The sequence below is a fragment of the Osmerus eperlanus genome, chromosome 18 (assembly GCF_963692335.1).
Source record: "Osmerus eperlanus chromosome 18, fOsmEpe2.1, whole genome shotgun sequence".
In the NCBI taxonomy this organism is placed as follows: domain Eukaryota; kingdom Metazoa; phylum Chordata; class Actinopteri; order Osmeriformes; family Osmeridae; genus Osmerus; species Osmerus eperlanus.
In genome coordinates this window covers 7,343,564-7,356,961 of record NC_085035.1, presented here as the reverse complement: position 1 = coordinate 7,356,961, position 13,398 = coordinate 7,343,564, and the positions used below count along the sequence as shown (strand labels likewise).

Genomic DNA, 13,398 nt, shown 5'->3' with positions numbered 1-13,398 from the left:
ATCTCTTACAATTTTCATGAAAATCGGAGCAACGGCCTAGGAGGAGTTTGAAAAGGTTGGCATTTCTTAAAATGCAAATCACGGGAAAACTTTCGGGACGACAGTGAGCCATAGGGTTCAGTCGAATCGTCTGCGTCTAATGAATCCGATGAAACCTCAGTTAAGAAAAACGGTCTCATGGTTCAAAAGTTATGGGCGTAAACGCACCTCCAACTTTGACACCTTGGTGGCGCTATAGTGCTTCATGGATCGACATGAAACTTGGTGATAAAGTCAGGAGACTCCAAATTAGTGTGCCAAATTTCAAAACTTTGCACCAATCGCTATGCATAATAATATTAAATATAGCTGCAAGCAGCAATGAAGGAGCCAAGCAGAATTCGATATGGAAATGCAGTAGCTAAAAGCAAGTTAAAAAAAACTGTTTTTAAAAATGGCATTATAATTTGACAACCACTTGTCTCTAAACATTTAAAATACTTCCAAGGCTTTGTAATAATGCTGTTTTGTAAGTATATACAAATCTGTTGGTTTTTGTAGCTTAAATTTGGTGTAGGTGAAAAGTCTAAATGGTGGAAAATTGTGATTAGTTCAAAAATATATTGAACAGAAATTGTCAAGTTTTTCCAAATAACTCAATAACATTGACTAGTTGCTGGTAGTTATGTCATTCAATATCCACAACTGTCACTCACTGACGACTGGTAAATAAAGTAGCACTAAGTAAAACAGATCCAATTGTTACTGTCTCCATTCACAGTACATTTTTATTTGAAAGAAATTATGCATCTCCTTTACATCTCATAACAGCACTTTTGCATGTCATCACAACAAATTTGTAGCCTTTTTTCTAATACTCACATTTTTAAAGATTTCTCTTCACACATTTTAAAGAATATTTGTGACACCATTTAAAGTAGCAATATCTTTTGAACCATTTGTTCCAACGCTCAAAGAATTTGAGAGCATCTACAAAAAAATTAGATTTCTCTTGACACATTTAAAGAACATTTGTCACATTTAAGATTTCTCTTCAAAGAATTTCTTTTCAAACATTTTAAAGAACATTCCCTGCCACATTTAATATTTCTCTTCACACATTTAAACAACATTTCTTGTCACATTTTTAAAGCTGTCTCTTCACCCATTTTAAAGAAAATATTTCTTGAACCATTTGTTCCAATACTCAAAGCATTCTCAAGAGCATTTACAAAAAAATGAAAAAACATCATTTGCTATGTTCTCAGCAAATACCAGAAGTAAGTCACTGTCTGTGCATTCTGTCTCAGATATAGCTTTGTCTGTGAGAATTGAACTTGCAATGTTGTTTTTGGAAGTTGAAAGGCTGTCAGAATTGTTGTCTTTACCACCAGCATGTGGGGAAGTGCAAGAAGAGAGGTGTGCAATACTGGGTAGCTTTGAAGTGGTTTGCAAGGCAGATCCTACTGTTTGACAGTTATCAATAACAGCAAACTGATGTGTGTATGACTTGAATTGGTCCATTTTGTAAGAAATGGTCTTCCAAAATGTCCGCATCTAAACTGAAATGTATGAGATTTTGTTTCTTCAGATATGTGGAAATTGTAGCATTGGAAACCGAAACTTTTGTGGTGTGATCCAGACACATCGTTGCCCTTGAAATTGTTTTGTAAGAGGATGATTTTTGTCGTAGTCTGCAGTTTCCACATCGATGTGTAGGATATTTACTGTGAAACTCGATTTGTGGTTTGCGACACATTGGACATTCCCATGTCTGTGAAATTTCAATGGCTGTTATTTGAGCATTGGTGGTCTGGTAGGTTTCCTCCTCATCAGATATTTCATTCAAATCGTTAATGTCAACTTCTTCAATGTCAGCTATTTTTGTAATGACTGTGGTTTTGGTTGTATTCAGCCAAACTTTTCTGTTAGCATTTCTTGTGGTGAGATTTGTGAATTTGTATGTGGAGTTCACGTCGACAGCTGTGATGGTGTCATTCCACAGGTTGATCTTTACCATTCCTGTTGAATCACTGCCGTATGCTTTGCTCAACTCCATGTCCACTCCTCTTACATTGATAGTCTCTGTTGGCCTTACTGCAATGATTTTGACGTTGACAAACGGCACCTAAAATGAGAAAAGTAGTATAAGGAAATGCATCAGTATCAGCAAAGAACATGCATTACTTCAGCAAACAATGGACACTAAAATTAGAGATGCACAATATCAGAAAGGCATCTGAATTGGGGATAATATTAGCAATAACGTTGGAGATAGTTATTGCAGAATATGGTGACAAGGTTTATTCATTCTCTTGCTTTAAAAACGTCAGCTTGTCAATTAGTTTAATTTGGCTTTATCCTTCAAGTTACAAATGTTGCAAACATGTACACACACACCTGTAGGCATGCCTAAATCTTAGACAGGTAGTTTCTTAATGTAGGTTAGTGAGGTGTCACTTTCTGTGGTTAATAGAAATGCTGAAAAAGCAAAGCAGGCACATGCTTAGATAAGATTTCTAGCTTGCGGTACACTCCAATCCAATCCTTTGAGGCTAAGTCAATTTACAAGTATCATTCAAGAAATACTATACAATTTGAATTAAGTAATCAAAATGTAAAGCATAATCACCACTTAGACATTGATTCTTGCAAAAATTACCAAAATTATTCAGATAACCCGTTAAGGAGTAGCTTCACAAATGTGATCGTTTGAATGTGGGTCCTACAGCCAACATCACATGTGATTTCGAACATTCCAATTGAATATTTAACAATAGACAAACTATGCGACAAACGCTTTAGTACGCTTCAAAATGTACTAATGAGAAAGCTAACAAGTAACACTAGCATGGTAGTAGTATTGCTACGAGTATTATGTTAGGCATCTTAGCCCGGAAGCTAACTAAACCTAGCTAGCTACCGGTTCGGGAAAATAACTTGTGCTGTGGGGACCGTCGGAAATATTTAGAACCCACACATCTAAAAGGTTAAACATGGTACACGTGCATGTGTGCACATTAACAGGGTGTTACCACCTCTACCAAGTGTCAGCCGCTTTGACGCTGGACCATTTACTATTATCCAGTTTGACGCTGGACACAATATGCAAATAGTTAACACAAAATTAGAAAAGTTATATGCACCATGTAAACAATTTGTCAAGTATCACCTGTTGTGCTGGTCCAAGATTTTTCAGTTCAGCAACAGAGCTCACTGTTGTTTCGTTGTTTGCATCGAAAGGGTAGTTCAGTCACCTGTAGAGTTGATCCTCTTGTTACCTTGATGTCAAAGCCATCTTTGTCCAAAAAACCTATGAAGGAAACAATTTACTGTTAAATGTTTAGGCCACAGCTGCTTTACATATGAAGTTTGCATTCATAGAACTGCATAACACTGTCACGGAATCAGAATAAGATAGGAACATTAAATGAAATGAGTTTACAATGCAAACACAAAAGGATTTTGTAAATAGTTAAGTGCATTAGGCTACTTACTTAAAAACTTTCTAACATGAGTCAGCTGAATCGGTGTTGCTTTCTCCGCGGCTTGAACAAAGGACACATGCTTCTCTGCAGAACACACAATTGTTCGGAGGTACTCGTCTTTGTCAGTTTGAAATGTAGCGTCGAATTATTTGCTGTTGTTTGTTGCTATTTTAATAGGTGAAACATTATGCACATATCCAGAAATATTTGTAAGCGTTTCTTCCTCCTGCTGCTGTTTACACTTTTGATACGGCGGTCGAGAGCTCATCTTTGCGTTCTTTTTCGTCTTCTTGTTCTTGTTCGTCTATTCTTGTTTGTTTATTCTTGTTCGTCTTCTTCTTGTTCGTCTCCTTCTTGTTCGTCTCCTTCTTCTTCTTCTAGTTCCGTAGTGTGACCTGAGCCTTTATATAGCCTACAGGTGCATGTCCGGCGCCACCTGGACGGGAGGGTGACATGAAGTAGGCCTATAGGCTACTTTCCATCATAAGAATATTAGTTTTTTAATCGTTAATATTGTGTTCAATTTGTAGGCTACAACGTGCGATTTATATTAAATACATTTATCTAATAACGTGCATGGAGGATACTAGATTACAAATATGAGACGGATGCTGAGTTTCAACAATCTGTGCGCGAGTATTCAAAGAGCAAATATGAGACGGATACTGAGTTTCAACAATCTGTGCGGGAGTATTCAAAGAACACATATGAGACGGATACTGAGTTTCAACAATCTGTGCGCGAGTATTCAAAGAGCAAATATGAGACGGATACTGAGTTTCAACAATCTGTGCGCGAGTATTCAAAGAGCAAATATGAGACGGATGCTGAGTTTCAACAATCTGTGCGCGAGTATTCAAAGAGCAAATATGAGACGGATGCTGAGTTTCAACAATCTGTGCGCGAGTATTCAAAAAGGAAATACCATGAAGACGAAATATTTCAAGCACATGTAAAACGCATAGCATGTCAAACGTATGTAGAAAGGAAAAAACAAAAGCATCAGATTGATTGTGCAATTAATGTTTTCCATCATCAAACCAATGTTGGCCCTGAGTATGTTTGTGCTGTGTGTCATCGGCTTCTGTTCAGAAAGCAAGTCATAAAATGTAAAAAAGATTGTTATCTGAAGAAAGGTGATGGTCCTTTTCATTTGGCTGAACAGTGCATTACATTATCCTATTTGCACACTTGTGTCAACCAGTGTAGAACTAATTGTCCAAAATCAACACTGTGGGTTTGTTAAACATGTCATCGGAAAATGCTTGCAGGCAAAATGCCAGAAGAAGCTGTCCTAAACAACCTACACTTAGATCCTATACCTCATGAGCTAAAATGTCTGAACTCTCTAGAGAATCATCTTATTGCTCGACACATTCCTTTCATGAAACTGCTCTGCCTGCCTCGCGGGAAACAAAATGGTTGCCATGGACCTGTTGTATGTGTACCAGTACATACCAATAATGTTACAAACCTTCTTCCAAGAAATGAGTGTGATGACAAGATGATGAAAATCAAACTGAAAAGAAAACTCACATACAAGTCATTATGAGTACCAATATGTTAAAACAGACCATGTTAGAAATGCTCTTACGTACCTGCTTAAGTTTAATAAGTGGTACAATGATGTGGAATTTAATGAAAAATGGGAAAACCCTCTGAATCAAACAGATGACACAGGAGATGATTCAGATGCCGTGCATGAGCATGATTCGACAAAGCAGAATGAAACAGATGAGGATGAAGTGCAAGAAACAGAGGGTGATTTGACATACATCAAAGACCAAGGTGGCCTCTTTTCAGACACATCATTACAGCCTGTTGACATTGCCTCTGAAGTGCTGGATCAGCATTTTGATAGCATAATGTCTTTTGCTCCTGCTGAAGGTAACAGTCCTGTGAGATTGTTAAAGATCCTGTAAAGTAAATTCCATGTTTTGCTTCTAAGTACATTATATACGTGTGAAATGAGTTCCTGAAAGCATGTGCAAAGCGCTAAAACTTTGTCACACTGAAATGTGGAGTTAAACCGAAGAACAGTTTCTCTTCCGTTTTCAGATCAGGTTTTAATGGGCGGAGCCAGGGCCGGATTAACAATTTTCTGTGCCCTGGGCAACAAGGCTTAAGGCCCCCCCCCCCTGTGTTTGATGTGATGCTAGTTACGGATGTCGAAAATTAATGCGCGCGTGCGAAGTGCGCGAGCGCTTTTTTGGGGCCTTTATTTGAGCGCAAAATAGTTTTTTGAGCTTTATGTAAAAAACATTTTACAAGCCGTTTTTCAATTGGTAAAATCTTGGCAGACAGTAGGTAAGAAAGTAACAGCTAGCTGGCGCAGTTACTTGTAAAATGCATAGATAATGTTTAACAGTAAAATCTCAATCTAGCTTGCACCTAACTAAGTTAACATATTTGAGTGTGCTAACATTAGCAATAACGTCAGCAAGTTTGAGGTGTATGCATAGGCTAACCATAAAATTAACAGCACATTTCCCGTATTTAACAATGATTAAACATGGACTTACCTGAAAGTGATGCACGGGCACCATCTCGCAGTCTCTTTCTTTCTTTTTTCCTTCTCCTGACTCCTGTTATCGTTTTAAGCCCATCTTAGAAAAGTTGACCTAGCCTACTGTCAAAGTTCGTCAGCCCACTGAGGGAAGGGCACCCACAGCGAGTTTGGGAAGTTGAGTGTGTAGCCTATTTGTTTTGTTTTGGGGGGGGGGCACCATCGTAACTTTTTGTGAGCATTTAAATATGCTACATCTCTTGTTCTGCCTGTTTTGTAATATACGTGTCTAATATTTCTATACTAAAATAATATCGGTATTATAAGTATTATAACTATGATGATTTTTCAGTTGGCTATTTTTTGGTGCCCCCTCAGGAGTTGGTGCCCTACGCACAGCGCGTAGTGAGCGTTATGGGAGCGGCGGCACTGGCTACTACTAGACTACACAAACACTGTTTTTGACGTGATTTTAACATAACATTTTGATCGAACGAGTTGTAATAAAGTACTCACATTAAGGAAAGTTAGGACTGCGTTCATAACGTGATGTAACATTTTAGTTGACATTGTCCAGGGCCCCTTAGATGTCATGTGCCCCTGGGCAAGTGCCCAGTTGCCCTAATGGTTGATCCGGCCCTTGGCGGAGCCAAAAAATGCCTTATCTACGTCATTTCGCCCTATCTACGTCAGATCACTGACTGGCTCCTCCTGCTGTACTGTTATTGTAGCCTACATCAGCTAGCTAGCTAGCTTCTGGATGTCTCCCACCACCCGCAACTGCATCTTCCCTGGATGCAAGAACTCCAGCTGCGCTGCATTGCCATTTAAGTTCCCTGTTGATAATGAAAGGAAAAATAGGTGGATAGATTTTGTGAAGAGCCACACTCATGGAAAGCTTCGGATAAACTCAACAGCCGCCTCTGCACTGACCATTTCACAGCGAACAGTTTTAACATGGACCAGAGACAGACGGGGTTCACCAACACACGGCTTCTCTTGCAGCGTGGAGCCGTACCGAGCATCACCCCTCCGGCCGTTCATCCTCCGGTCGCACCTGGACCATCCACCGCCGCCAGCAGTTCATCACTCAGTTCTGTGTGCTTGTTATAATTATACTAGATAACTTTTCCAGAGGTATCTCTGCTATGAGTTAGTGCAAACCGCTAAATTCATATTAGGCTACTCGGTGTAGAATGATGGTATTTTGGTGAAATGGTAGCTAATGTGTTAGAAGTAGCCTAGTTGGAGAGCTCACTGTCTGCTGTCTCTGGTGTCCATTTTTACTGTTACAGCTCACGGGAACATTTCATTTATATGCATCTGTATGTTTCACTCATTGAACAAATAAATTCTAATTCTATACGCCCCCCCAGTCTCAAGCAGACTGGGGGGGCGTGAAGACTGCTGTTTTTTTCACGATTTCAAAGCCTAATTTAACATACTTGTCGTTATTTTTTCATTCGAATTTGGATGGGTAGTTAATAACACATTATTCTGTGGTGTGGCGAACTTAAAACTCGTTTCCAGGTCCACTTTACAGGATCTTTAATGGACAAAACAAATGAAGCAAAGTGTTTCCCAGTTTTGTATCCAACCGGAGGTCCGACTTTTCATGATGATCGAAAGGAAAAAATAACACTGTCTCGATATTTAAATACCAGGATACTTAATGCCAATGGACGATTTGCCAAAAGTACAGATTTTATATTTTATGCTCAGTATTTATCAGAACTTGATCAAATTGTGTCTAATGTTTCAATAGCACTGAGAAAAGGATCAGATAACAAGAGTACCCGCAACATGACACATAATATGTTAACAGACCTAGCATCTTTAAGAAACTTGCTGAACTTTGATGAGGGTTATAAGTTCTTAAAACCTATTCGTGGCACACCACCATTTTGGCAATGTGCTCAGAAAGATCTTTTTGCCATGATACGACAGTTATCTATACCAACATTTTTCTGTAGCTTTTCATCTGCTGACTTAAGATGGCCAGAAATGCTTAATTCAATTATCAGACATGAAGAGAAGAAAATCAATGTTGAAGACCTTGACTGGTCAGACAAATGTAGACTTTTGCAGCAAAACCCTGTTACAGCAGCAAGAATGTTCGACCACAGATGGCATTGCTTTCTGAAAGGTGTAATCATGTCTCCAGCAGCACCTACTGGTAAAATAAAAGATTACTTCTATCGTGTTGAATTTCAACAGAGGCTCTCCCCATGTTCATTGTCTCTTTTGGGTAGAGGATGCTCCTCAGATTGATAAAGACACAGATGAAGAAGTTACTGAATTCATTGATCGTTACATCACATGTGGAAAACCGTCTCAAGATGATGAAGAACTTAATGACATTGTTGATAGTGTACAAAAGCACAGTACAAGACATTCAAAGACATGCAGAAAGAAGAAAACTGTATGCAGATTCAATTTCCCACGTCCGGTTTCTTCTCAAACATTTATAACCAGATCAGTAGATAAAGAAGAATTGAAAGATGAAGGCGCCAATGAATTTGCAAAGCAAATTTAGGAAAAGGTCAAACAAACCATTTTAAATGGTGACATCAGTTTCAATTCAACGGATGAACTATTTTCTGCTATTGGAATAACTCAGAGTTTATTTGAATTTGCATACAAGGCATGTTGCAAAAAAACTACCATTGTTCTTAAAAGGAATCCAAATGATGTTTGGCTCAACCAATATAATCCACACTTGTTGCGCGCATGGAATGCAAACATGGATATTCAGTTTGTGACTGATGCCTTCAGCTGTGTTGTTTACATTCTAAGTTATGTTACAAAAGCAGAGAGAAATGGGACTGTTGCTTGAACAAGCTCAGAAGGAGAGCTATAATGGTAACATGGATGCTAAAAAGGCAATGAAACAGCTCGGTAGTGTTTATCTACACAACAGAGAAATCTGTGCACAAGAGGCTGTGTATCGGTTAACAAACATGCACTTGAAGGAATGCTCTCGAAAGGTACAGTTTATTCCTGTTGGACTAAATCCTATTAAAATGAGTTTGCCTTTGAATGTTCTCAAAAAGAAAGCTCAATATGAATCTGATGAAGACACACATTTGTGGATGATAAGTCTCGTGGACAGATATAAGAACAGGCCATGTACAGATGCATTTGAAAAGGTATGTCTGGCAAGCTTTTGCTCAGAATACAGATTATTGTGCAAGTCAGAGATCCCTGCAACAAAAGGAGCAAAAGAAAGTGGAATAATTCAACTGAGAAACAATTTTGGATTTGTAAAACAGAGGACACGAACAAAACCTGCTGTGGTCAGATATCCACGGTTTTCACCCCAAAAAGATCCTGAGAAATACTTTCACTCCCTCTTACAACTTTTCTTGCCATACTTTCAGGACTGTCAGTTGAAACCACATCCCTTTCAGTCATTTGAGGATTTCTACAAGCACGGAGCTGTAACATGTGGTGGTGAGTTACAAACTGTAGACTCAATTGTTAAGGCCAATAAAGCCATTTTTGAAAAGGAAAGTGAGAAAATAGATGAAGCTCAACAACTGATGACAGAAATTGGTGAACTGGATGATGCATGGGCTCTGATATGTCCTGAGACAGAAAAAGAACGTCTTGAGTGTCTTGAACTAAGAGATGAGATGATAATGGATGAACATGATGCTGATGAAAACATCCCTGATCTCACAGGAAAACCTCAAACTGCTTGCACTATTGAAAGTAATAATGCAACAATGTCAAGAGAAGATGCATTGCACTTACTGCTCTTTAAATGAAGAGCAATCTAACATTTTCTATAAGATCCGTGAGTGGTGTCTGAAAAAAATTCGGAATGAAAATCCTCAACCATTTAGAGTGTTTGTCACTGGTGGAGCAGGTACAGGGAAATGTCACTTAATTAAAGCAATACAATATGAATCAATCAGACTTTTGTCTCAAATGTCAGAAAACCCTGATGACATCACAGTGGCTTTAACAGCTCCAGTTGGTGTGGCTGCATATAACATTAGTGCTGCAACCATTCACAACACTTTTTCAATCGGTGCAAATACAAGATTGCCATACCAACCTCTTGGTGATGAGAAAATCAACTCTTTGCGGGCTAAATTCTCTAATTTACAGATCTTAATCATTGATGAAATGTCCATGGTGCACCATCACCTTTTAGCGTACATTCATGGGAGATTGCGTCAAATTAAACAGACTACTCCCTGTTTGGCAAAGTGAGCATTATTGCAGTCGGTGATTTTTATCAGTTGCCACCTGTGAAAGGAACTGCTCTGTATAGTGATGGAAAAACAGTTAACTTGTGGGGAAATCATTTTGAAATGGCCCTGTTAACTAAAATTGTCAGACAACAGAATGATGCGATCTTTGCAGAGATGTTGAATCGCCTTAGGGTACATAAAAAGAATGAGAAACTAAGTGCCTGCGATGTCCTAATGCTGAGACGATGTGAAACTGGAGAGCCATCCACAGCACTTCACATATTTGCCACCAATAATGAGGTTGATCTATACAACATTGAGAGACTACATGAGTGTTGCCATGAGGTCATCACTATAGATGCTCAAGATTATAACAGAAATCCCAAAACTGGAAGGATGGAAAGGAAAGTTGGACATCATAAAAAGGTTTTCAATTCCTGTTTGTCAAAATCTCTTTCACTGGGTATTGGTGCTCAAGTTATGCTTCAGAAAAATATTGATGTCTCTGATGGTCTTGTTAATGGAGCATTTGGAACAGTTACACAGATATCAACTAAATCAAATTGTGATGTTGGCTACCCCTCTGCTATTCATGTGGTGTTTGATGATGCAGGGGTTGGAAAACTTCAACTGTCAAAAACACACCAAATGTCATCCCAAAATGCTACAGTAATAGAACTACAGGAAGATCAGGTGGCAAATGATGGTGGCATTAGACGTAAATTTCCACTTAAATTTGCATGGGCTTGCACAGTTCACAAAGTACAAGGGCTGACAGTAGACAAAGCCGTTGTTTCACTTGCAAAAATCTTTGCTGCAGGCCAAGCATATGTTGCATTGAGTAGGGTAAAAAGCCTCAGTGGACTAATAATTGAGGATTTCAAAGAGTCTGCCATATTTTCCAATGAAAAAATTGAAGAGGCTATTAACACCATGCCTGCAGTCATTTTGGAAGACACCATATTCACTAAGCCATCTAAATTCACTATTGTGCTTCACAATGTCCAGAGTCTAAATGCTCACTTTCTGGATCTTAAAGCACATAAACGGTTGATAAGTGCAGATTGCATTTGTTTAACAGAAACATGGTTAAGTTCTGACAATGCAGACAATGCACCACAGTTGGCAGGTTTTTTGTTTAAGAACAACCCAAGCCATAATTGTTATGATAACAGTCAACCCATATTTGCCAAATTACAAGAACAGACGAAGAGGTGAAGAAGAGGTGGAGTTGGAATATATTATTCTGAAAAAAGTAAGGCTAATGTTTTGGTTCCAGGGACTTGTAATGTAGAGTGTTTATTTCTTGCTGTACCACATGTTGGTTGTACTGCTGCTGTTTTGTACAGACCTAATTCTTACACAATTAATATTTTTCGACAACAGCTACTGAATATAATTTCAGAACTAGAGAAATATCCTGGTACAAAAGTTATTATGGGAGACTTCAATGAGGATATCTTCACATCATCTACCATGGTAAATTTCATGGAACAAAATGGATACAGCCAGTGTGTACAGAAAGCCACAACTGAGAAAGGTACGTTAATTGATCATGTGTATGTGAAAGATGGAGATGATTTCACTGTTGAAGTGGTGCAGACATACTACAGCTTTCATGATGTAATCATTATTTCAATCAACTAAATTTGCACATTCTGTTATGATATTGACACTGTCTGTCCGCTAATGTGGGGGGTGGGGGGAAGCGGGGAGGTAGCATATAACTGGACGGCTCTCTGCAGGGTAGCCGACAATCTCAACACAGGGTGAATTCGGCTAATCTGGGACATTTTTTGCATGCATTTTCTCACCGGAGCTTCCTGATTAATAAGACTTTATTTATTTATATAGCACATTTCATACAAGAATTGCAGCTCAAGGTGCTTTACATAAAATCAATAAAAACAATAATACAAGTAATAAAAGTAATAATAAAAAAAATGTAATTTAACAAAATACAAGCCGCAGTCTTTGCGGGAATCCGAAACACACAAGCCGCAGTCTTTGCGGTATCTCAAGCCACAGTCTTTGTGGTTTCCCAATATAAATCTAAAACATATAACAAACCAGACTAGCCGCATTCTATCTGTGGTCTCTCGAATCCGTCTTAGACCCGAGCTGCCTCTGCAGTTTCCAAAACATATTAAGATTAACTAGTGCCCTGACCCTTTCTGTGACACCACACCAATCAAGTTTTGTGATTTTGGTCACATAACATCCATGCTAAACCTAGAGTCAAAGTTCTGTGGACTAGACATTGTCATAGCAGAGAAGAAAACGCTCTGGAGTTTAGGTGTCCCACATTACCCAATGTCCCAGATTACCCGAATTCACCCTAGGTAACAATACACATTAATTAAATATGTATATTTAAAGAGCAATTGTAATTTACCTTGATCAATTAATTAATCATTTAGAATACTGATATTATATTATTCATTTATGTTGTTTGAGTTTTTTGCCAGGTAAAATCTGTTTATTTGTTGGGGTTAACCACTTTGCCACCTTGTTGTTTTTATTTATTTTAGAGCAGTTCACAAAATCTTGTAAATATCCACAATGCCTTTAAAACCAGCAGTCTGTCTCTTTATGCCACAATTTCAAATCTGTTGTGAAATCATTTTTACATTTGCTAGCAGCAGGAATTACTATGGTTGCTGGTGCAAGGCTGTCTTCTTGTTTAATCACTTTTATCCAAAGCGACTTCCAAGAGAGAACTTTACAAAAGTGCATAGATCACTGATCATAACAATGATGCGCTTATTTGCAATGATCCAAATAAGTGCAGTAAATTAATTAAGAAGGCTGGCTCTGTGTTACAGCTGAGCCTTGACCCCCTGGAGGTGATGACTGAGAGGAGAATGCTGACCAGCCACGCCTCATCCACTTCATGGGACTGTTACTGGGCAGTGGAGCACTTCTAGCAAAAGACTGCTCCAGCTACAGTGTTCAAGGGAACATTTCCGCAGGTCTTTTTTCCCGGCAGCTGTCAGGGTGTGTAATGCTGCCCTAGACTAGGACTGGTAGCCCTTCATTTGCTCGTGTATGGACAGCATGTTGCTCCGTTGCTACTTTTTGGATCAATCTGTATAAACCTATTCACATTTTACACATATTGGTTTTACAGTGATTATGATCATCATATTTTTCACACCTATTTATTAATTTGTATCTATTAATTTTATATAACTTTTTGTCTATTCTGATGTGTGTTTTTGTC

General features: G+C 38.5%; 1 pseudogene; it reads left to right on the top strand.

The window, feature by feature from the left end:
• Window positions 1–3,889: 3,889 nt before the first annotated feature.
• LOC134039086 (uncharacterized) lies at window positions 3,890–13,102 on the top strand (annotated as a pseudogene).
• The last annotated feature ends 296 nt before the right edge of the window (window positions 13,103–13,398 follow it).